The 26,291-nt window shown below is 43.2% G+C and overlaps 1 protein-coding gene across 5 annotated transcripts in view; it reads left to right on the top strand.

The window, feature by feature from the left end:
* The window catches only part of SPATS2L (spermatogenesis associated serine rich 2 like), a 166,875-nt gene that overhangs the window by 11,441 nt on the left and 129,143 nt on the right, over positions 1–26,291 (top strand). For all 5 annotated transcript variants that reach the window (XM_080932681.1, XM_080932680.1, XM_080932682.1 and 2 more), the window contains exon 2: positions 16,794–16,844. The gene's annotated coding sequence lies outside the window, so the exon portion shown is untranslated. The remainder of the gene's footprint in view (positions 1–16,793; positions 16,845–26,291) is intronic.

Raw genomic sequence — 26,291 nt, forward strand, 5'->3', positions numbered from 1 at the left:
CTCTGGAACTTCTGCAGAGGGAATTTCACTCCCTAGCACCTGTATCTTGGTGACTGAGTGGTCAAGTTTTCCATCTGTGTGCCAACCTCCACCCCCTCTCACCTGTGCAGCCAACCTGACTGAAGGTCCTGGTGTATCTCTTGGGAGCAGTGCTGTCTGTGAGCTGCAGACACTGGAGCAGAGTCCCTTGCTTTTCCATGGATCATTTTGATATTTCTATCCACCAGTAATGGTCAAAACATTTAGTGGATTATTTGTGGAATGGGATCTCTTCCTTGTATGCTGGCTGCCTTAGTCCATTTATTCTTTTTCTGGTTGTGGTTATAACAAAAATACCTAAGGAGGCACACTGAAGGCTTATTCAGCTCACAGCTCAGGAGTTTGAAAGTTCAAACAACACAGCTCTGGCTTTCGCCAAGAAAGAGTGGCTAAAGTGCATGTGAGTATGAGGAAGGGAATATGTCTTAAAACAGGAAGCCAGGAGCCAAAACGCTCTGTAATCCCTTCCAAGGCCTCAGGACCCCAGGAGGCCTCACTTCCCAACATTGCCACACTCTGGAACAGGTTCTCAACACATGAGCCTTTGGGAGATAAAACTGTGTTGATACCATGTACCATTGACTCTTCCCTAGTTCCAGATGCCTGACAAGAGATGACTTTGTAGGTGATCGCTCTGCTGGTTTCTAGGTCCCATTCATACTGAATGTGCAACTGGAAAGCAACTATAGCATGCATTTTCACAACATCAGTGTGGGGGTGGGGATGGGGGCAGGGTGGAGAAGAAATGTGGCTGCCATCCTTGTGTGGTTTCAGAATCCATGCTCCTGAAAGGGCACTTCAGATATCAATAGACTCATTAATGTGTAGAAAATCTACATTACAAAAACTCTATCCTTTTTCCTAAAGCCAGCGTGTTTTAAAGGCAAAAAAAGCCCCAGCTGGACATTTGGAAGTCTCCGTTTGATGCCTGGGTGTTTGGGCCGGATCAAGGCATTTAGCCTTCCCGAATGTTGACTAAGCAAAATTAGCAATATCTACTATTATGTTATGGTTTCATAATGACTAAATGAGACAATATGAAGTCCCAGGGCCTCCAACCTGCATTCTATCAAGTGGTGACATAAGCTTGCTACATATGCTCTTTGACATGAGCAGTTTTATAGCCCTTCCCAGAGGCTGGCAAAAGAGAATAAAAATCCAGACCAAGGAGCCCAAATTCTGCCCATTCATTGGTGAAGAAGGGACCAGAAGGAAGCTGCTGTCACATCTTAGTTAAGTTCAATCCTGTAGAATAGTTAGAATTTGTGAGACTTCTCATCTGGAATTGTGGGTGCAGCATGAAGCCATGGGGAGGGGGAAGCCTGTTTCCACCCTCTGCCAGGGTAGTCTGACAGAAAGCAAAGCAGGCTTTTGAATTCTGAAATAGTCAGGTGCACTGCCATCAAAATAAACGGGAGGTTTTTCTTCACTGATAAAGTACAAACAAAGGAAGTCACTGAAATACCCTGAAAAGGCAGCTTCATGAAAAAATTAAAGACCAGGGAGAGTTCTTTATACTCATTTGGTTGGAACCATTCTTTGCTTAACTGTGGGTGTTGTGGAAGTTCTTTTGTTGGGAGCTTTGTTGCTTACAGGGAGAGAAAAGCTTTAGAACATCAAAGAAGAGCCATTCTGATTAGAGGCAAGGCTGTTCCAGTGCAGGCTGACTTTTGCACAGTGCGCTGATTGCTAGTACCTGACCACAGGACCCTTCTGACTGATATTCTGGACACAAGAGTGAGGGTCCAGATGTGGTGTCCCATTAGAAGGGAAACGGGGTGGTGTTACACGGACCACGGTCTTCCCGGTAAGATCCGAGTGGTGGGCTGGATTCAGTGCGTGTGTCTGGCCTTCACACTCCTGATGCATTTGATTGGCTCACCAGAACCTTGTATAGATAGGGTCTCACTGTGTATGTATGGCAGACTTGAAACTTCCAGTGTAGACCAGGGTGGCCTCGAACTCACAGAGCCTGCCTCTACCTCCCTGATGGGATTAAAGTCATGCATCATCATGCCTGGCTAGGGTCTTTAAAAAATAGTATTTATAGCTGTCCTGCAGCATTGAATAAATCAGCTCATTTATCGTCCTATGGTCCATGAGCAAGAACTGTTTCAGTTGTGCTGGGCGATGCCAATTCAATTTTCTATGGCTATACTAATTGATAATTTCTAAACCTTTGATAGTTTCACATTCTGGCAGCCCCTCCCCCATTGATTAAAGCGGGGCATATTTACGTAATCCTCAGATAAAATGTACTTGTAGCACTCACATGAAAGTTTCTAAGAAGAATTAGAAAGAGATTGTCAATACCATGGCCCTGTGTCCCACCAAACGCAGAAATTTCTACAGTAGCCCATTTGAACCCATCTAGGAATGGGGACTTCACACACAAGTCATGCCAGGTGACATTAATGACAGCAGCTGGTAGTGTGCCTAGGACACAGCTGTTCACTGTAAGGACAAGTGGACAAAACTTATCTCTTAGGAGCGTTTCTTCCCCATGCATTGAAATCTTCTTCCTGTCGTTGGCCTCGAAGGCCCTTTGCCACACCACAGAATAGGCTGGTGTCTTTGGACAGCTCTTGTATTCAATGTGATGCTCAAACTCTTTACTTTCCAGGGTGAGGTGGTCCAGTTGTCAACCAAGGCTTCTCAACCTGCTAGTTCTCTTCTGTCTTGCTATCCGTTCCTTGTAGACGTGGGCTCTGAGGGGCAGAGAACACAGAAACTACTCAGCTCCCTTGACCATGGGTGATCCTCATTGGCCAGATTCCATGATGGCCTCCTTTGTAAGCCAAGGCCAGCACATCTCTAGTTCATACGTGAAGGCAAATCAACATTCCAGGTCTTTTTCTTAAGACCTGCTACGATGCTGGAGAGCCCAAGCAATCGATTCTGAATCAGAGGATTCATTCAGAGGGTTCTAGGTCTGCCCTTCCTGTTATTGTTTTCAAATTGCTTTTTCCTCATTATCAAACAATTTTGATATCCAGTTTTTATTTGTTTGTTAGTGATACTTTCATTAACTTAGGGGTGTTTGATTTGTGGTTTGGTTTGGGTAGTGGAACCAGGTTTTCCCAAATACTGGGCAAGGACTCAGTCACTGCGTTTCGCCCCCACCCCCACCCTGGCTCTAAACACCTGGAGTCTGTCTTTCTCCTAGAGACTTCAGCATGAGAATTTTGTTACTTTTTTAAAAATAAAATACCTAGTGTAACATCTCATGTATACTTTTTTGTCACAGGGTGCGACAAGGGGATGTCTTAGCCCAGCACGTTGGTGGCACTCACCCTTTGTCTGTTACACATTCCAGAATCCATTTTAGGAGCAGAGGCAAGACTTGATTTAGAATTAGTTTTAGGTTACATTACTTTTTTTTGAAAGAAAAAAAAAAAGACTGAAAATTGCTTCTTAGCACATTATTCATCTCATTTTTATAGAAGCATGTTCTTAAAACAAATCGTTGAAGTGACAGGAAATTACTCCTTACATGTCTCTCCAGCATGTTGTCATGTTCACACCTCCGAGGAGAGATAGTACCGGGCTGACTTGTCCAGACAGTAAGCTGGCACCTACAGACATGCTCCGTGACGGTGTCAGTGGTATGACTGTGACAGAGACGGTGTTGACGGTATAGTGTCAACTATGGATGTGTTTCTCCATGCAGAATAGTCTGTTATTTGCAAAGTATTTTTTTTGTTCCTTCCTTTTGGGGAAAAAAAAAAGAAAAAACCAACCAACAAACCTTGGGCTTTTTAGATTAATGTCAAATACCTCTCCAATAACACACAGTGCTTTCATTACTGCACAAAATGCTTTTTATGTGTTTTCCCCTTTGCCTTGAACTAGATGTAGAAAAGAGTATATGATTGGTAGTCATAAGAAACTCAAATCCATATGGTCAAGGCAAGAATCTTGCCTCATTAAAAATGTAATATTTATATTAATGGTTTTTAATTTTCTCATGTTAAAAAATGTGGAAACATACATATTTGTTCCCTTTAGGAGTTACAGAAATGGACAAACAGGTTAAAACACAGATAATATTTTACCACCCGGAGATGGTCACTGTTAAAGCTTGGTGTGTTTGCTTTTCTGATACAGATTTTGGGGTGGTTGTAAGAGTACGTGATTGTGTGTATGTGCATGTTAGTGCTGGAGAACCAGCATAGACTTGTAAAGGCTATAACCCCAGGGTTCCTGTGCTGAGCCCCCCAACTCGGTTCTGACACTTAGGGACTCTGGGCCTTGTTATACTAATTATTATGTAATGACTGCAATTCCAGAACTATCCACATCTCCTTTTCCACTTCTATGGAATGGGCTTGTCATAGTGCATATTTATTATTAGAATTAATAAGAGTGTGACATTTGGCCTATAGCCTTGGGCAGATGTGTGAGCTATAGTTATTAGATGAGTTCTGTTTTTTTTTTTTTTTTTTTTTGTTTTTTTTTTTTTTCTTGCTTTATTCACTTAAATTCTGGGGTCAAAATTTCCTAGTCAGAAAATATTTGAAAACACCTAAAATGACTGCATGAATTTCAATATATGAATACACTGGAATAGTATCATTCCCCCATAGTTTGCTCGTTTCTAATTCTTTGCCACCCTAAGAACACCACAGTTAATAGCCCATATCTTACTTTTTAGGCATAGACAGCAAATTCAAAGATGAATCTACTACTAATGGCATTTTTTAATGGAAAGAGAAAAGATTTAAGAATTTTTTAAGTGTTTACCAATGTGTCAGATGAGAGACTATGTGTTCTTTACAGCAGAGTTCCCTTTCTCCGTCGCACAGCCTCTCTGAGGGAGCTCTGCCAGCCCTAATTTTCTGAGGAAGAAGGTCTGAGGGCAGACGAGTTGCTTGCCCCAGGTCATAGATGGGCAGTGGAGGTACAGATACAGTCTGCTGACCAGTTTGGAAGCTCAGGTCTTTCCCGTTCTGCCTTGTGCTCATGCCTGCCTCTTGGAGATCAGCAGCATGAATGGTCACTATTGTTCTCTCTTCAAAATGTCACTGGGTGCCACGTAAAAGAGCGAACCCTTGGCTGGAACTCTTGGCTTGCTCAATATAGTTCCTCTTGTGTGCAGATGTTCTTCTGTGTCTTGGGATGGAGCCTCATTAAAATAAGGCGTTGAGCCAAGTGAGCAGCATTGATATGATTACTCGTTGAAAGCAGCATGCATGTAGAAGACCTCCATTCAGCCAATACAACAGAACACTTCTTTGTTTTTGTTGTATGGACTAGGTCAGGATCACTTATCTGCCTGGGAGTCAGAGTGCTTCATATAAATCGGCTTAGGAATTTAGCAGTAAGAACACTCAAAATAAATTGATGCTGTCAAAAGAAATTGCACGTTTCTCTCCTTACTTGTTTGGTATTGATTAGCCTTAGCCATAAGATGGTACACCCTGAAGGAGGGTTGATAATGGAGTATCAGTAAAGAGTACAGGGGACATTTGAAGTATATTGGGGTATACCGCCGCCAAGGAACTATTTGTGAGCTGCCAAGTTGTCTTGAAAAAGTCAGCTTTGGGAACATTTATCTTGGCAGCTCTCCAATCTGACTCACAGCATGCAGTGTGGCAGCCAACCTTGTAGGAAAAGCATATAATTAATATGAAGAAGAAGGCACAGGTATTGCCAGTCAATACCTTACCTCGTTCCCTAACAAAGGGGCAATTGAAGTTACCTTTTAGTAGAGTGATCATGGTTTGTCATTCTGTAGATTCCAATTCCTAGTAAAAGTGATCAAGAAAGAAACGCTGGTTGTAATCTCACACATATAAGAGATGCTTTGCGCTTACGGCCAGTTACTGTCTAGTCAGTACAGCTAGCTTTGGCTTTTTAATTCTTGAAGTCTGACATCTCTTGAGCTCACACACTTTGGTCTTGTGGTTGCTCTGCATCTTCCAGTGACTCTTATGTTCAAAAAGGAGAAGCATTGGCTCTAGAGTCCCAGCAGCCAGGAATGTTTCAGATCTCCACAGACCTTCTTCACCAACTTGGACTGTTGATAATGTTGCCTGCATCTGCATGGAGGTGTTTGTAGGTGGGATGTGCCCAACCAGCCAACCTCTAGCAGACAAAGAGCTATCCTTCCACATGCCCTGGGTCCTGGACTCTCCAGTAGGGATAATGGGGATTACAGAGTCACAGATCATTGGAAAGATCAAATATATTGAAGGAGCCATTTGGGGAACTCAGGTGTTTTTTCATGCTTTGTTTTCTTAGTTACTAGTTAATGGTCATAGATCATCCCCCTTGAAGAGGAGCCAATTTAAAGTACTTTCAGGTGAACAGTGGCTATATTCATAAAGATGTATGCAACAAGTACTTCCCCTATGTCTAACTCCACAGGCATTTCTGACTCTTTGCTATCTTATTAGATGATACCGACACAGTCCTTTTCTCTGCTCTGAAACCCCCAATTGCCCAGCTTAGGATCTCTCAAAACTTGAATGCTCATTCCTAAAGCACAGCCCTCTGAGAATGGGGACTTAAATTCATGATTAAGTCTTAAAAAAGCAGTCTTGGGAACACAGTAAAGTCCTTTGTAAAAGTAGACGTGTAAGCTCAGTGTACTGACACACATCTGCAATCCCAGAACTCAGGAAGCAGAGTCAGTAAGATGCCATGAGTTAGAGGCCAGCCAGGCCTGAATAGGAAGTCCTGGGACAGCCAGGCCTATATTGCAGGACTCCAGCTCAAATCTAAAACATAGATATTTGGATTTACTCTTCTGTCCTGAAAGAGAAGCAAAGCCGGCATATTTGATATGCATTTTAGTTTTCAATATAAAGGCTCAAAGAAAATGGAGAAAGTGGGAAATATTCTGATAAGAAGATGTAGAAAATTGCAAGAGACTGTGATTCTTTAAATAACTGAGCTACGGGAGAGCAGGAAAGAGATGAAGAATTTGGGGATCTCAAAAACAAGAAAAGCAGGCCTATGGGGTCTCCCTCCTTCCCTCTCTCCCTCCTTCTCTCCCTTCTTCCCTCTCTCCCTCCCTCTCTCCCTCCCTTCTCCCTCTCCCTCTCTCTCTCCCTCCCTCTCCCTCTCCCTCCCTCTCCCTCCCTCTCTCCCTTTCTCTCCCTCTCCCTCTCTCTCTCCCTTCCGATCCCCACTTCATCCTCCTTATGTCAGGACCAAAACCCTCACTTCCCTTCTCCCTCTGCCTTTAGTTTCCTTCTTACCGAATGGCTAGGATGGGCTTTGTTCTCTGACCACTCTCGATTGGTATGTGGTAGGATGTTTATGAAGAAATCTACAGATAAACAATGGTTGAAATGCATCTTTGGGGTCCCTCAGGGTTGGGAGTCGAGTACTAGATATTTTAAACAAATATCTTTGCCCTGGGTGAGCTGACCCAGGGCCCACAGGGCTCAGGACTTGCTGAGCATGCTTTGTGGCACCCAAACCTGCTTGCTGTTCTCATTTTGGAAGTGTGTCTGGGTTTTGCTTTTTCTTCCACACAGGAAACTATCATAAAATTCCCTCCTTTGCTTTGTTGCCAAAGCTTCATCTCATCCATTTCTGCAGCAGCTATTTCCTGAGTGTTAGCACTGTACTGGGTCTGGCTGAAGCCAGGGAGAAAGCAGATGTTGGAAAAGAAGCAAGCATACTTCCGTAGGATGCAAGACGTAACTCAGAGTTGAGAAAGGGGAGAGGTGACATTTGCAACGTTTTTCCCTTTCGGTACTTTCTACAATAAATTATACTACGAAAAACTCTGTAATAGTATTCACTAATGTAGCTGATCCCATTAGGATGAAAAAAGCCTTTTTCTTTGACTATGACTGAGGAAGCATCTACAGAACACAATCCCAGTGTAGCAGAAGCCTTTGGACAGCCCTTGGTGTGAGCCCAAATGGGATTTGACTTGTGTATCAAGCTCGTCATGGTTTTGATATATTTCATTTCTACACATCAACAAATATCCAGATATTAAAGCCAGTTAAATCAATATTTCTTGCTGTAATCAAGAGCAGCACACATCCAAAGGCAACATATCCAACCACAGTATTTATTTGGATATACGTGTATATATGTGTGTGGTATATTATACCATAAGCCTATCTGACCAACCTGTCTTTGGGTAGATAGGAAAATAATATCAACATATATTTGAAAAGAATGTCAGAATAATGATTTTGTTTCTTACCTCTCACTTAAGCAGTCTCCTACTTCACTTTGCCCACACTGATTGCAAGGAAATGCAATGCAGCCTCGGGTTCAGTTGCTGTGATTTCTTTCTCTAACCTTCCTCAACTTCTGTCCCAACCTGAGCACTTCTTCCTTGTGATTTTAACTTCTAATCTTGGATTCCTTCACGATTTCTTACGTGCATAAGATGTACTTTGATATATTCCCCCCACTAATATTTTCTTCCCCTCCCCCCACAAACCACTCCAAGCAGAAAAATCCCCTTCCTGCTTTTACGTCTAATTGTGTGTGCCCCACCAAATTTAATTTAGAGTTGCTTGTGGGTGTTTTTCACTTGAGCAAGGGTGACTTACTAAGTGTGGTACAACCAAGGGATAGAATCCCCCTGCATTCCGGCAACCATTAACTGCCTCAGTTTCCTTAAGAAATGTGGGGGTTCATAAATTCCCTTTAGATCATAATGGATGTTGGTATGCCAGGCTCGTGAGGCCTTATGTAGGCAGCCACTGCTACTGAGTGTTCTTGGGTGTAAGAACCATGTCATGTCCAGAAGATGGGGTTTCACTGCAGTGGGTTGCTCTGGTGCTACTTACATTCAAATGCTAAATTCTGTACCCCAAGATCTGGTTGCTCTGGGACAAGCAGATCCTCACCTATACCAGCTTTTTGGTGTGAACTTTGCCCCCCAAGTCACCCCTGAATGGTTAATCAAGATACCTACAGCCTGTAGCTGGGCAGAAAGAAGAGTGTAGGGAGGCTAGAGGTCCTGGGGTTGGGTGGGGGGGTCTTTGGAGAGATGATGAGGGACCCCGAGACAAGGAGAGGAAGGAGGACACCACCATGGGGTAGGTAGGTCATGAGGGCCAGCAGGTTGGAGTAGGACTGGCCTAGGAGGAACACGATAACTGATCTCAGAGCTATTAACAGGAAAATAGACAAAATAGCTCAGAGGGCTGATATCTGCCCAGCTCTAGAGCTTTTAGGCTTATTATAAACATAAAGGCATTGTGTCTTTTATTTGTGGACTAAAGGATCTGAAGTGGGGAAGAAACCACCAAATAGAATTCACTGCCACATTTCACAGTAGTCCTTCCCCTCTTCAGGCACCTAACATTCTTTTCTCTTTCTCTTCTACCATGTTCTCTGAACCTCAGAGGGGGCGATGCAGTTGTTGGCTGTTCCCAATCCTTCAGCCAGGGCTCCCACCGGGGCGGACAGAAGCTTCTCCAAAACACAGGCCTCGTGGCTGGTTCAGTGGACTACAGAGCCTTGGCCTGTAGGCATATAGTGGTTGTGATGGGAAGGAAAAGGGGGTAGTGAGGAGTTGAAGCCTTGCTTTCTCTTCTGGATTTTTTTTTAACTGCTGGAGAATGTCTGACTCACAGCCTTTCTATGAACAGTTGGCCCAAGGCATCAGTCTATGGAGACCAACTGCTTTAGTGTTTGTTACCTGGGAAGTCTATTATCCATGCACCCACCACGGCATGCATATTGTTCTCACCGTACTGGTGTGTGCAAGATGAGCTATTCAGTAACTTTTCAAAAGGCATCAGAGTCAGAACGGGACAATCTTGGATTTGAACCCCGGTTTGTTTGATTCTAAAGCCTTTTCACCTTTTTACTGCACGAGATTCTTGGTAATAATATATGAGATGGGAAAAAAAAGTTTTTTTCCAAATTGTTAAAATAATACACACTCATTATAGAAAGTTTAGAAAGCAAATTATAGAGAAGAAAACAATTGCCTATAATCCTGCACCCTAGGGATAACCGCTACCAAATTTCATCTTTTTTTTTCTTCCAGGCTTAAGAAAGCTGTAATTTATATGTCTAAATGAGTCCTGAGGTACAACAGTATCTTTGAGGCTGACACATGAAGGCAGCCATATTGTTTTTGCATCAGATAAAGCGTCTTTCAGAGTCTGGTAGGAGTTAAAGCCTCTATAATTCCTAAGCATGGGAATAGAAACTACAAAGGCAGTCCATCCATTCCTCATATCCTACCAAAAAAAATACTTGACATGCGCGGCCATTTTCTACCTTCTAAGTGCCTGGATTGTAGCTATTTACCATCCCATAAGGCAGTATGACACACCTTGTAGTGTCAAAGAGCCATAAATATCTTGTGCCAAGTTCAGTTGTAGTGGGGGATTGGATTTACCAAAATTCAGCTCTTCCTGTCAAATATTGATGGATTTTTTGGGTATGTTTAAAAGCCTTTATTAAAAATTAAATCTATAAATGTTTAATATCTTATTTGACAACTCATTTATTACATTGTCAACACAACAGTGTTTGCCTTTGGTGGTACATAAAGAAAATCAGAAAATTGCTTTTGTCAAAACTTTGAAAAGCATATTTTGAAATCAATTCCTGTTTAATGGAGGTATCACACTCACTGAATTATTCCCCTCCAAGGGGTTCTTGTGAAAGCAAATGGGTCTAACTGTGACGAGCTGATCTGTAAATAAAGTCAGTAGTATCCTATGTTGAAATAAATGTTTCCCAATGACAGTCATCTCTCTCTCTCTCTCTCTCTCTCTCTCTCTCTCTCTCTCTCTCTCACACACACACACACACACACACACACACACACACACACACACACACACACACACGCATACACGCACCTTTCAAAATGGCCACTCATATACTTCAAGTCAGGAAGTCCCAGGACCTCTATACCATGGGGTCTTCCCCTGACTTATGGCCCAGGCATCTCATTAAGTGGCTGTTTTCTGCTTTCGTTTTTAACAGGCATTCTAATCTACACCATCAGCCTACTCACCATCTCTACCCATTGCTAGGACCCTGGGACCCTAGGTTTCTTCAAAATGGTTTTGATTCTCTGGGCCACCAGGGTTCAGGATAGAGCAGGGTAGACATGCATGCCTGTCCTCAGGCTGCTTCCTTCCTTGCCGTCTGGCTTCCTATATTTTTTATGGTAAGAATTGATCCTGCCACGGGGCTGATTATGAAATGTGGCTTCTGTTTTATGTTAATGACCTTGGCACTATCCTGATATTGCTCAAGCCACAGAAGCATAATGTTCTCTCCTGGAGGTTGGATTGTTAGGAGAAAGATTAGAAGAAATACTTGTAGATTAGGGCCTCAACATGTCCAGGTTCATCTTGTCATGTAAAGACGAAATCCAGAGATGTTAGGGTAGAGGAAAAATACCGGAAGAAGTGCTATCATAGTCAGGTATGCCACATCAGTTTTCTCTTTCTTTCCTTCTTTTTTATTGGGTATCTTATATATTTACATTTCAAATGTCATCGCTGGTCTCCTCTCTCCCATGCCCTCTCCCCATTTTTCTATGAAGTTGCTCCCACTCCCACCCACCTACTCCCACCTCAACACCCTGGCATTCCCCTAAACTGGGAAGACGAGCCTTCACAGGACCAAGGCTTCTCCTCTTATTGATGCCAGACACTGCCATCTTCTGCTACATATGTGGCTAGAGCCATGGCTCCCTCCATGTGTACTCATTGGTTGATGGTTTAGTTCCTAGGAGTTCTGGGGGGTCTGGTTGGCTGATAATGTTGTTCTTCCTATGGGGTTGCAGACCCTTGAGCTCCTTCAGTCCTTTCTCTAACTCCTCCTTTGGGGTCCCTGTGTTCAGTCTGATGGTTAGGTGCAAGCATCCTCATCTGTATCTGGTATAGCTTCTCAGGAAACATCCATATCAGGCTCCTGTCAGCAATAGTAACTGGGTTAAACAGTGGCTGCATATGGAATGGATCCCCAGGTAGGGCAGTCTCTGGATGGCCTTTCCTTGGTCCCTGCTCTACTCGTTATCCCTGTATTTCCTCCCATGAGTATTTTGCTTCCCCTTCTAAAAAGGACTGAAGCATCCACATTTTGGCCTTCCTTCTTCTTGAGCTTCATATGGTCTGTGAGTTGTTTTGTGGGTATTCCAAGCATTTGGACTATTATCCACTTATCAGTGAGCACTTACTATGAATGTTCTTTTGTGGCTGGGTTACCTCACTCAGCGTATTAATTATAACCATTTGCTTAAGAATTTAATGGAGTCATTGTTTCCAATAGCTGAGTAGTACTCCATTGTGTAAAGGTACCACATTTTCTGTATCCATTCTTCTGTTGAGGGACTGCTGGGTTCATTCTAGTTTCTGGCTATTATAAATAAGGCTGCTATGAACATAATGGAGCATGTGTCCTTGTTATATGTTGGAGCATCTTTTGGGTATATGCCCAGGCATGGTATAACTGGGTCCTCAGGTAGTACTATGTCCAATATTCTGAGGAACCGCCAGACTGATTTTCAGAGTGGTTGTACCATCTAGCAATCCCACCAACAATGGAAGAGTGTTCCACTTTTTCCACATCCTTGCCAGCATCAGCTGTCACCTGAGTTTTTGATCTTAACAATTCTGACTGATGTGAGGTGGAATCTCAGGGTTGCTTTGATTTGCATTTCCCTGATGACTAACAACCTCAGGGACAGAAGATACCACAGGAAACATTGACACAACAGTCAAAAAAAATGCAAAAAGCCCCTAACCCAAAACATCCAGAAAATCCAGGACACAATGAGAAGATCAAACCTATAGAGAGCAAAGTTTCCCAAGTTAAAGAACCAGTAAGTATCTTCAACAAAATTATCGAAAAAAAGTTTCCTAACCTAAAAAAGAGATGCCCATGAACATACAAGAAGCCTACAGAACTCCAAATAGATTGGACCAGAAAAGAAATACCTCCTGCCACATAGTGCACAAAACAACAACAACAACAACAAAGAATATTAAAAGCAGTAAGGGGAAAAGGTCAAGTAACATACAAAGGCAGACCTATCAGAATTACACCAGTCTTCTGACCAGAGACTATGAAAGCTAGAAGATCCTGGACAGACATCATACAGACCCTAAGAGAACACAAATGCCAGCCCAGGTTACTATATCTGGCAAAACTGTCAATTACCATAGATGGAGAAACCAAGATATACCAGGAAAAAAGCAAATTTACACAATATTTTTCCAGAAATCCAGCCCTACAAAGGATCATAGATAGAACACTCTAACACAAGGAGGGAAACTACCCCCTAGAAAAAGCAATAAAGTAATCTTTCAACAAACCCAAAATAAGAAAACCACACAAACATAATTCTATCTCCAACAACAAAAATAACAAGAAACAACAATTACTATTCCTTATTTTCTCTCAACATCAATAGATTCGATTCCTCAATAAAAAGACATAGGCTAACAGACTGGATATGTAAACAGAACCCAGAATTTTACTGCATACAGGAAATGTACTTCAGTGACAGAACACTACCTCAGAGTAAAAAGCTGGAAAACAATTTTCCAAGCAAATGGTCCCAAGAGACAAGCTGGAATAGCCATTCTGATATCATTTCGGTTTTTTTTTTAGACTTATTAAAATATTTTCATGCAATTCTGATTACGGTTCACGTTCTCCAACTCTTTCCAGATCCTCCCCACTTCCACCCCACCCAAAGCCACCGCCTGTCTTTCTCTTTCTCATCAAAATGCAGCTAGGAATCTACAACAGCAGCAGCAGCAGCAACAATAAGTGGAATTAAAATGGTCAAAACAAACAATTGGGAAAAGGGGAGCCAAAGAAAAAAACACAATACACATATAGCTAATGCTCACACACACACACACACACACACACACACACACACACACACCCCTCTTAAAACAAAATTGCAAAGCTATAATACATAAGCAAATATGTAAGGGAAAAGAGTTGCCAAGACAAAAAAGCTTTCAATGCTTTGCAAACCTATTGAGAAAACTAATTTTTCATTTGAGAATGATTATCGGTTGGAGATAGCGTCTGACGGGCTGTGTGTCTACCTCTTCTCAAAGCACCGGAACCAAAGGGCTCTAGGAGGCCTGAGCATGGCACACATGGAGGAATGAGTTTTGTCTTTCAGCCTTTCCCTGCTTGCTATAAAACCGTTAGGTCACAGTCCCAAAGCGAACCACCAAGGTCTGTCTATTCCCTTATTTAGCCATTCCTTTTCCTGAGGCTGACGTCAGGGTCCAGGTAAAAAAGGATCGAATCCCAGCATTCAAAAACCCCTTTTGGCTACTGTCATAGTCAGGGTTTCTATTCCTGCACAAAACATCATGACCAAGAAGCAAGTTGGGGAGGAAAGGGTTTATTCAGCTTACACTTCCACATTGCTGTTCATCACCAGAAGTCAGGACTGGAACTCAAGCAGGTCAGGAAGCAGGAGCTGATGCAGAGGCCATGGAGGGATGTCACTTACTGGCTTGCTTCCCCTGGCCTGCTTAGCCTGCTTTGTTATAGAACCCAGGTCTACCAACCCAGGGGTGGCTCCACCCACAATGGGCTGGGCCCTTCTGCCTTGATCACTAGTTGAGGAAATGCCTTACAGCTGGATCTCATGGAGGCATTTCTTCAACTGAGGCTCCTTTCTCTGTGATAACTCCAGCTGTGTCAAGTTGACACAAAACCAGCCAGCACAGCTACCCTAATATCTCCAATTAAAACTAAACGCCTCATCCTAACATAAAGTTTCTTCTTGTACCATTATAAACCGCCATTTTCCTCTGGGCCACATCTGTCTCCCTTCTACCCACATGGAGTCCTTTGTTCCACTCCAGGGCAAATACCCCTTCCCCCTCTCCCTTGTTCCTTTCCTCTTCTCCCTCATCTTTTATCTCCTGTCTTTATCTTTTATTCCCTGCCCTTTGCCCCTTTGGTGCAGATAAATCTTCCTTTGGGCTAAGAACTTGGTCTCGGTGTGTCCGGGCAGAGACTCGGTGTGTTCTTTCAGAGACTCCATCGGATTTAGACCTGGGCGTGCTGCCAGTGTGTGGAGCTCATCCGTCATCAGCTCGTCCCGTTTAGGACGCACCGGTTTATTCTTTGCACACTGCACACTACCCAGTGTGGGTCTCTGTACATGTTCCCATCCACATCAGGAAGAAGCGTTTCTGATGTTGGCTGAGTAGGCTACTTAACTGATCTAGGAGTGTAGCAGGATGCCATTAGGACTCATTGCTCCATTCCTTGAGCAGAACAGTAGTGTTTGTTTTCCCCTAGGTCTATGGCCTATCTACTCTCAGGTTCTCGGACACCTGAGCAGTAAGCATCACACATGGATGGGTTCCATCTCATGGAGTGGGCCTTAAATTCCGCTCAGATAGTGGTTGGTGACTCGCACGGATTCTGTGTCAAGGTTGTAGCAGCGTATTTTACAGGCAGGCCATCATTAGAGATTGATGTGTATCTTTCCCCACTGGAAGAGAACCTTCCAATATGGTGAACGAGAGTCAGTAGGGGGTGAAGGCTCTATGTAAGCACCAGCTTGTCTTTTCCATGTTTAATGAGTTATGTAGGTGGCATCTTCAGCAATAAGGCCTTACCATTAACTTGTGGGGAGCAACCAATAACCTGGTCAGTAGCCTGGGTTGTTTGGGGGTTCCATAGGGCCTCTGTGGCCACAACTCAACTAAGATATAATCCATTCCCAGCATTAGAGGTTCATGTGGTGGCAAGAGATGTCTAGTTTGAGCTTTGTCTCCCCTGTTACTCGGTGATTCCGTTTTAGATTTCCTTCATTTATGTGTACATTTTGAGAGTCTTCTACTGCATTCAGCTCTCATACAATCCCTCCTTAGTCTTCGGTGACCCCCCATAGTCTCTCCTCTACCCCCTCCAGCCCCAGCCACATTTTATTCTTTCAAGCACCTCCCTCTTTCTTGTCCCGCCTTCTTCCCCAGGGGGTGGGACAAAGGACTCCGTGTGGGTAGAGGGAAGGCAGATGTGGCCCAAAGGAAAATGGCGGTTTATAGAGTTTATAAAGGTCTTGTGAGAGTTGACCTCATGGCAGTGGAATTTGTGAACTAAGCATTTGAACCCCCACAGAGCGTTCTGAGGATTGCTGAGGACAAGGGCTTACTAATGAACGTGGAAATGGGGTGGTGTGTGTGTGATGGCTGAGTGGTGAGTTCTCTCATGAAACATTAGAGGCTAAGTCTGGTAGAAGATGATATTACACAACAAAAACCACAGCAAGCATTCATTTTGAATTAGCTAGGCAAAGGCTGCGTGACCACGTTTCGTCACCGTTAGACTCCCAGTCTACCATATTCTGGTATGGTTTTAGTAGTCAGACTGCTTGACCCTTCTGAGCTTTGTTTATTAGTCTCTATCAAATGCCAATGACACCAGTGCCTTCCTTGGAGTACTAACATAGTTAGTATGGGGGGCCAACTCTGGAATGATGCCAGGCACCTTCTAAGTCCATAATAAATGCAGTTATTGTTAAATATCACCATTACGTGCCAGGTATGTTGAATGTATTGCATGCTTTGCTTATCACGCAGTGAAACACTTGGTGAGAAAGCTATTATTATCCCCAGTTCACTGCTGAGTAAACAGGCTCGAATTGCTCTGCCTACCCAAGGTTGAATTAAATCCTGTGTGAGGACCAACTCATTATCTGCCAGACTCAAGATTCTGGGATATGAAGCAGGTATAATGGGGAATGGGTGAGGATGTTGCCAGCGGAGACCAGCCAGTCTGACCCTCTCAATTAATTTTCTTCCTAGGAGACTCCAGAACCCAGGCTGTTTTTCAGGAACATCTCTGTGGATTCCCAGGTAAGTAGAGATGGTCCCCTCTTTCTCTATGACTTCTTCCTGTCTTTGTGGATGACCTATCCCTTCACTTGCAGCAGACTCCTGTAGAGTTCAGTCAGCTTTGACTGTGGGGTTTAGTGGGGGCGTCTCAGCTGCCTCTTAAGGTTTCAGGCTAGAGTTATCACTAAAATGTGAGGACTGAGACTATCCAGTTGAGGCCATGTGGCCGAGGGATCTGAGCTACTTCTGTCCCACCCACATTCCCCTTCCCACCCACATCCCCCTTCCAAACTACATCAGTGTTTCCATGGTTATTGTAAGATACTTTGGAGTACCACAGAAAGAAAAAGAAACCAAGGTCTATTATAGGCATCCTTGTGAGCTGAAAGGGAATTAAGAGTTAAGAGCAGAGGGTTCTAGAACCGTACTGCCTGGCTTTCCATTGTGGCAGTGACTGCCCTTGCCAATGTTGTTGAAGACACCCCCAGTGAGTCTGGAAGTCTGACTCTCATTGGAGTTCTTCATCAGCATGGAACGGGAACAGGAAGACCGAGTCAGCCAGCCTGGCCTTGCCTCCAGTTGCTTAATAATTGCATGGTCTTATTTCTCATTCTTCTGAGCATCAGTTTTCTCCTCTCTGGTATATAACCACACCCTCTAAATATTCCTGATCTCATCTGAGATATGATAATCCTGTCATCTTCAGAGGTGGCTACCTCAGGGTCATCACTGTAAAGGAAGCATGCCTCCAATAAAATGCTAATTGTTGCCAGGTGTGGCGGTCCAAGTCCTTATCCTCAGTCCTTCAGAGGAGGCAGAGGCAGGCTGAAGGATCTCCTGTGAGTTCAACACCAGACATGCCACAGTGTGAGGCCCCCACCTCAAACAAACGAACAAACAAAAACAATCAAAGGGTTAATGGTTTCAGTAGCTAGTCGTGTGTGAATGTTTATGTCAGAAGTCTTTGTAGGCAGAAAAGCAGGTTGCTGCAGGTTCCATACATTCTCGGAGATTTCCCCAACAGACTGTATTCCATGTACAAAGGAAATCACAACTTCCAAATTGACACAGTCCAGTGAAGCAAGCCTAGGTGCCTCCTAGGTTTCCCATTAGTGTTTAAGCTTGATTCTTTTTCCATACACCAGGAACTTCAGTTCGATGACTGTAACCATGAAAAGAGTCATTGACTCTCGGGAAGTTGGTCATAATCCATGCATGGGTTGGGATGTTTGACTTCCTTGTGTTTGAGTCACCTTGGCAATACTTTATATTTGCTAAAAGAGAATTATTATAAAAACAGGATGAACTATTTCTATGTCCACACATATGTACACTGTGTGTGAGCAGAAGTCCATGAACTCACCACACACACACACACACACACACACACACACACACACACACACACTGTTTAGCTGTCTTCGGCTTCCCCAACTAAAGAGTTAGAATGTAAATTGCATTAGCCTTCTCACCAGACAAGCGAGGACACCGTCAATTCCTGCTTCCTTGGAATGGACACCGGATAATCAGAAACTCTGATTATCCTGCTGGAAGGCAGCAGTTTGATGGAAAGATGGACCCACGGAGGAAAACAATTCTGATCATATTTTTGTCGGGAGGATGAGCTGCCTCCAGCTGTCTGCCACTAATCATGTTAGCGGTGGGAAGCCAGGTGCCTTGGCCAGAACAGGCTGCTCCAGTCATGTGTTGGAACATGACTTCTGACTGTTTGCCCCAGAACGGTGACATTAGACATCCCGTCTGTAGAAGGCCTTGCCAGTTGGTAGTTTGTCTTAAAACATATGTCACACGAGCACACTTAAGAAATTTTCTAATTACCTCTCAAAGGCTCAGCTTTCTGTCTTTTTTTATGCTGGTACAGCAGGCATGGCTGATTGAAGTGATTTCTCCCTTAGCACAATCCTGTTGCCAGTAAATGGAACCCACCATAACTGAAGAGATGTCCGAATTCAATTAGGAAGAGGTCTTCCCCATGTGGACACATGAGCCATCTAAATCCATTTTAATTGTGAGCTGGGGTACTTATCTGGTCATATTTATTTTGGAAGACACGTGCCAAAGCTGGCTTTAGACCAGAGCTCCAGTTCTTTGAGCCCTAATGACTAATTTGGGTACCCACTGAATCCCTTAATTCATTTCTTAATTCATTCTCCCAGAATTGGAGGGTCAGGTAGTTACGATCATCGTCACGATTTTCTCATAAATAAGAATAAATGTATGTAGATTTCCCTCCCAAGATTCACATACTAGTCCCTGATCTTGAAGATCTGTTGTTATCAAAATAACTCTAACAGTGTCAGCAGCAATGAAACTAACATTTTGTAAGACAATAATGCAAAGCAGGCAAGCGTAGGGTTCACGAAGGTGTGGCTTTTTAAAATGTTTACTTCTATGCATATGGACGCTTTGCCTGCATCCATGTGTATGTACCGAGTGTACATTGCCCAGGAAAGTCAAGAGAAGGTGTTGGGTTCCCTGGAGTTACAGACATATATGAGCTGCCATGTGGGTGGGTGCTAGGAACTGAACCCTGAGATCTCACCAGCCTGAGGAAGCCTCAAGCCCCAGATGTGGGAACTTACTCTCTCTTACGATGCTCCTGTTTCTTCTTCATCCAACTGCTTTGACAGACTAGCGTAGGTGAAGTGTAGGTTTGTGAATAGTATGTGGAAAGTTTCAGGTAAAGTAAGGATGCGAGTTGCTGCCTGTCACCAAGAAGGCAGTGACACACTGTAAGCACATTTTATCGATCCTTCACTGTTGCCAGGTAGGTGCCATTTCTATACTCACACACTGATAATAATCAAAATACTCAAGACTTGGAAGTTGGACTTCAAAATCCTTTTAATATTAATCTTTTATTACTTGTGATTGCATTCCTTAATTTGGCTACAGAATGAACTATTTTTTATATATTTTAAAGCCTTGATTCATGAAACTCTTTTGATAAAGAATTGCTTTAAATTTTGAAAGAACCTTTTATTCTTTCAGTATATGCAACATTGTCTCTATCAAAAAGAAAAATACTTTTATGTAAAAATTACATATGTAAAATTAGTATGTGGGGAGGGCACTGATTTAGCGGGAAGCAACCTCAATAAATCTATGGAGAATCAGACTTCAAAGAATAAAATAGCTAGTGTCATAGCTTATATTTGGTCAATGTGCAGGAATTAAAGTCTGCAGAAAGATAAATCTAGAAGTTGAATGACCTTTCTTCAAAGCTATATAAGAACTAGTAAATATTAAAATTGATTGGCAAGAGACACACTGAAATTAATTTCCTTTAGAATTTCACTTAAGATCTTTTAGACTCCCACCCTCTCTACCACCACCTCTGCCTCTGCCCCAGTACTCAAAGTGTGTGTGTGTCTATATGTGTCTGTATATGTCTGTGTCTATTTGTGTGTATGTGTCTGTGTCTATCTGTGTGTGTGTCTGTGTTTGTGTATATACGTGTCTATCTGTGTGTGTCTGTGTGTTTGTGTCTGTGTGTGTTTGTGTGTATGTTTGTGTGTGTGTCTCTGTGTGTATGTATGTGTTTGTCTGTGTGTATATGTTTGTGTGTCTGTGTGTGTTTCTGTGTCTATGTGTGTATGTTTGTGTGTGTGTTTGTTTGTGTGTATGTATCTGTGTATATCTGTGTGTGTGTGTCCTAGTAAAGTATATAGTCAAGTTCATGTGTTAACAGTGTGGCCATATATTGAAATATTGTATCACAATGGAAGAATTAACAACAGATATAAAATGAACTACCTATAGACATGATGTTGAAAGAATATACAAAATAAGGTTATCACATAGAAATAGACCTACATTTATGTGAAGTGTTAATTAGAAAAGAGAACTAAGCTGTTACTCAAGTATGCATATATCAGTGCTCAAGCTCTAAAGACGAACCCAAATAAAACCAGTCAGAGGTATACTACATACTTGTCGTCCTAGCAGGGCCAGACAAACTCCAGGGCTCATTGGTCAGGGCCTAGTCAATTTGGTAAGCTCCAGGCCAGTTAGAGACCCTACCTCAGAAACAAAGCAAAAAGGTGGAAGGTGTCTTCTCTAATAAGGCATCAGTGTTGATGTGATTAAGCGGTAATGGCTTTCAGATGCTGGGGTACGGGGTTCCCTAGTTTGAAGCTTCTCCAGGGAATTTAATTGATTCAACTTGTATTGATTGGCCTCTGTTTAACCTGCTGACCTCAGCTGAGGGAAATTGTTACATGGGGTGAATATAGTGCTTGAAATTCTCACCTAGAACATCTTAGCCATCTTACAAGATGTCTGGATGTCCATGATCTTCGTCCTTCATGCACTAATGCTGCCTGGTTGCTAATGGCTCAGCTTTCCTCAGGGAATGCTAGTGATGCATACTAAAATAATACACACAGATACTTTGGTAGTGTTGCTTCTAAATATGTTACAGCATCTTATAACTGAGTCTGGGCTTCTTGTTCTCTGTCTGACATGGACACTGGGCTTCGAACCATTCTCACTAGTTTCTAGAATGGTCCTGGGACAAGTCCTGGAGATGGGTTGCCATCTCTAAAGTTTGCCTTTACTTGCACATCAAAATTCTCATTTACCTCTTGTGAAGGAGGAATTGGCCCAAATTTAACATTCCTAAAGGCTTTCCTCACCAAGAGCTCAGCTTAGCCTAAAACTTTTGCCAGGGGCAAAGAAGATAGACACATACAGTCTTAAATCACAAGGGTCATTGCTCCATGACCTTGACTGTTTTCTCTTGTAAACTATAAATAACTCCTTATCACTCCTAAGCAGAGGTCTATAGTGTGCAACCATTCCTCCCATCACCTGAGTATGTAGTACATAGCACCTGTAATGCTTGGGCTCAAGCGATAACTTGCACTATAATCAAGAATGGAAGTACTGAAAAAACACGCACACGTCAGAAAACTATGGATATTTTCCAAAACAAGTCAAGGGTTTTCAAATATTCTCATAGACAGTATCTTAAAGTGGTTTGGGGTGTGGGAGCATTCAGAATAAACATTTAAGAGCACCAAGATTTGTTGTTCATCAAGTAAGTATACTGGGAACTGGAGAGATGGCTCAGTGGTTAAAGAACATTGACTGCTCTTTCAGAGGTCCTGAGTTCAAATCCCAGCAACCACATGGTGGCTCACAACCATTTGTAATAAGATCTGATGCTCTCTTCTGGTGTGTCTGAAGACAGCTACAGTGTACTTATATATAATCAATCAATAAATTTTTATATAAAAAAGTATATATATATATATATAATATATATATATATATTAGCCAAATTCTATATTGTTCATCTTTCTCTAAAGAGAAGTGTTCTTCCCGAGAAAGGCATACCACCAAAGAAGCAGGTGAAGTTAATTACTCCCTCGGTTTGCACAGAGTAGAGCTACAGTCTTCCCTAGTCCATACTTTACAGCCAGCTCTCTCTCTGTCAGCACAGAGCCTCACACTGCTTACAAGAGTGGTTTACTTGGCAGATTTAAGGACCAAGCCTTGAAAGGCTGAGCTCCTGTGGGAATCTAGCTGCCTGAGGTTTGCAGGTGTTCCAACTCACGCTTGGAGAGACCGGCACTAGCAATAACTTGCTGTTTTCAGGACTGTGATGGAAAGATTCTGCACCCTCGGTCTCTAATTCTTGGTATTCGGAGGTTACTTATGAGGGAAATGAAAGGGGGAGGGCAGAGCATTCTCAGAGGTTAACCTTTGAACTCTGGGCCAGCCATGGTCAGTAGCAAAGGCACCTTGGTGGTTTTGTTCTAACCCTGAGCTTTCTTGGCTGTAGAAGTTGACAGAGTGCCAATAAAAGGCCTACTTGCATTCCTTGTTGCTGAGGGAGAAAGAAATCTCTAAGGAATGTTCTTTTTCTTTCAAAGAAGTATCTACAAATTAACATTTTGGGGCATAAAAAATAGTTTATGAAGCTTGCAAAATTTTCTGAGAATAAAAACTTGAAGAGCGCTCTGGGCATTTGTGGCTTCCTCAGAACAGTCCTACAAGGAGATGTGTAGCCCTGCCCTGACTACCAGCTGGTGGTCTCCTTCCTTCCATGGGCTCTGGTCAAAGATAAAGCCCAATGGTAGACAGGGCAGGTCCAGCTCTCCCGAGACAGTCTAGCGACTGGTGTTGCTTCTGTTTTATCCTGCGTTCTCCCAGCGCTGTGCCCACTGTCTGGAACATAAGGATACTTCACCAATATGTTCATCAGTGTGAATGAATACATTCATGTCAGCCCATCCATGATCTGTGGGTTAGGGATCCATTTATAGGGATAGGTGACTCTGGACCTGATTAACTCTGGAATTAGGAGCCAACTTAGGTAGTTTGAGATCGTCCAACATGTGGAGCACAAAGATGAAGAAAAGAGTAACCAAGTGGGTAACATGGTTGCCCTAGCTAGTGGGCTGTAACAGACCCATAGGAGGTCCAGACTCAGTAACTGCTGGAATGAGGACCAATGGGGACTTTTTTGCTTCATTTCTTCTCCCCCAGAGCCAGGCATCTTCAGGATCTGTACCACTAATGACACAAAACCAGTGACCAAATGAAGGTAGATCAGCATAAATTTATCATCAAAGCCACAGAAGGAGACTGTCAGGGTCCCTGCTGACTGTGGGGTCAGAGCATTCGTTCTGTATCTCAGGGACAGAAGGTTTAATAAGGACTCGGGTATGAAGAATACTTCCTCCTTTGAGTGCACCGAACTGTGTCAGCCTGAAAACTATTCCTTAGGGTGTACGATTTCCTCCTTTTCCTAAATTAAAAAAAAAATGAACTGTTGACTCCCAACAATACATGTTATTATCATAGAGAGAGCAAAGAGTAAATAAAGACACTGGCTTAATGAAATAACAGTTCATTTTAACTTAATGGAAGTGATTTTTTCCTGTGCTTCATTATAGAAATAGGCCACCATGCCTTTCTCTGCCATTCTTCATAACGTTGTAGTCTGCTTCCTGTTGATGCTTCTAAGAGCTGGTTTTAAAGACCCTTCGGGGACATCCTTTAATACTCTTCCTTTAACATAATTATTCATCTGTATCATAGCCCTTAGAATATCTGAGGATTCAGAGATATAGAAACTTCTTAATGAGATACGGTTAATGATCTGGGCAAGGTATCATCTGGCTTAGCTATATAAATCATATTTAATTAGTCATTCGACAGAAGTAGATACCTTAGAATAGACTGAGTACCTAAAACACAGTTTGCTTTTGACGTATAGTAGTCATAAATAAGTTTCTTTTAAACTTTTTATTATGTATCTTTATGTATATGGGCATTTTGCCTGTGTGTGTCTGCATACCACATGCGTGCAGGACCTGCAGAGGTCAAAACAGTGTCTGATCCCCTGAGACTAGAGTTACAGTTGGTGACCAGTGCTCTTAACCAGGAAGCCATCTCTCCAGTCCCATGTGTAAGTTTCTATGAGTAATATTTAGGGAGTTGAAGGGCTTGGTTGGGAGCAGTAAGGTGTTTGCCTTATAATCGTGAAGAGTTGAATTTAATCCAGAAAACCCACATAAAACAGCCAGATGTGTGGTTCATGCTTGGCATCCTAGCAGACAGGCAAACCCTGTCTCATTGTTCATTGGTCAGCCTAGCCTATTTGCTGATCTCCAGGCCAATTAGAGACTCCATCTTAAAAAGGAGGGGGCGTAGGGGCTGGTGGCCTGGTACCTGGGGAGTGACACTCAAGGTTGTCCTATTGCTTAGACACACATGGGCACATGCACAAACGTCCCCTCCTCTTGTACATATACCCCCCTCCAAATACACAGAACTTGTGTATAGTAACAACAACCATTCTTGAGGACTTAGGTAATAGACTGTAGATGTGGCCCTGGAATGTGTAAGGCCCCAGCTCAGTCTCCAGTACCACCTGCAAATAAGCCAGAAAGGAGCAAGAGGTAGCAACAGGAAGAGCTGTGTCCTGTCCAGATGATCTTGCAAAATATACAGGAGCAGCAGGCGAATTGTTCTTTCTCACCCATGGCTTGCAAAGCTGATCAACTAATGACATAGCATTTTGCTCTGTTCTTGCTTAAAGTAAGATCTCCTTTTTTTACATGTGACCCTGTGGCAGAGGGGCCAGAATGCTCCAGCTGGGTCCTTTCACATTTCACTCACCTTTTGAGTCTTTCACGCCACACTTATTTTTTCCCATGATGCTTTAGCAGGAAGTATGGTTTCTTAGATAAGAACCTAGAGGATATATTACCAATTTGTAGAGGCCTGCCTTAGCATGGCATAAAGACATCACAAGAGTGGTCTTTTATGGTTCTCTCTCTCCCTCTCTCTCCCTCTTCTCTCTCTTCTCTCATCCAGTTGTGGAATTTTCTTTCTTATGGTTCTCTCCCTCCCTCCCTCTCTCCCTCTGTCCTGTTCCCTCCCTCCACTTTTGCTCCCCCCACCCCTCCTCTTTCCTTTCCTCTCCTTTCCTGTATTCTGCCCTGGCTCTCCTGTTTTGGTATAATCTGTAGGTTGTATACTGGCTGGTTTTATGTCAACTTGACACAGCTGGAGTTGTCACAGAGAAAAGGGCCTCAGTTGAGGAAATGCCTTCATGAGATCCAGCTGTAAGGCATTTTCTCAACTAGTGATCAAGGTGGGGGAGGGGCAGCCCATTGTGGGTGGTGCCATCCCTGGGCTGGTAGACCTGGGTTCTATAAGAAAGCAGGCTGAGCAAGCCACGGGAAGCAAGCCAGTAACATCCCTCCATGGCCTCTGCATCAGCTCCTGCTTCCTGACCTGCTTGAGTTCCAGTCCTGACTTCCTTTGGTGATGAACAGCAATGTGGAAGCTGAATAAACCCTTTCTTCCCTAACTTGCTTCTTGGTCCTGATGTAGAAATAGAAACCCTGACTAAGACAGGTTGGTTCTCATTTTGTGATTACTCAGTTTCCTGCAGATTTTCTACCCATTGTGTCTTCCGGAGTCTCTCTGTTGCTTCCTGTCCCCAGTGTCACACCCTTCTCACTTTATCTTTTATATCCCCACTGCTCCAAGACACCAGAAACAAGAAAGCCTGCTCCCTAGGGTGCTGCTGGCTCCTCAGCCCACCCCTTCCCTGGCTGAGGTTCCCACGGCACTCAGGAGTGCCAGCTGCATCTGCATTCTGTGCCCGCTCAGAGTGCTCACAGGGAGTGGTACAGCCTTTCCTCTACAGACTCCTCCAGGGAAGCACTGCATTGTGGGATCGAGGGGACAGCCTTGGGAAGCCGACTCTGACAGCCACCACCGGATACACATTTAGCGTGGCCTTTCAGAGCGCCCAGAAATGCCTACAAGTACTTAAATTGCATATGGAATTTTGTGGGAACAAAAATAAATGGGGTTCTCTCGAGAAGCCACACTTGAACTCTTGCCCCGGCTCTTCTGCTTGAGTCATTTTTTCCAACTAGAGGTTTCTTTTCATCATGAGTTTTGCTTTTGTGAGAAAAA

Source organism: Micromys minutus (genome assembly GCF_963924665.1).
Source record: "Micromys minutus genome assembly, chromosome: 19".
NCBI classification, from domain to species: Eukaryota; Metazoa; Chordata; class Mammalia; order Rodentia; family Muridae; genus Micromys; species Micromys minutus.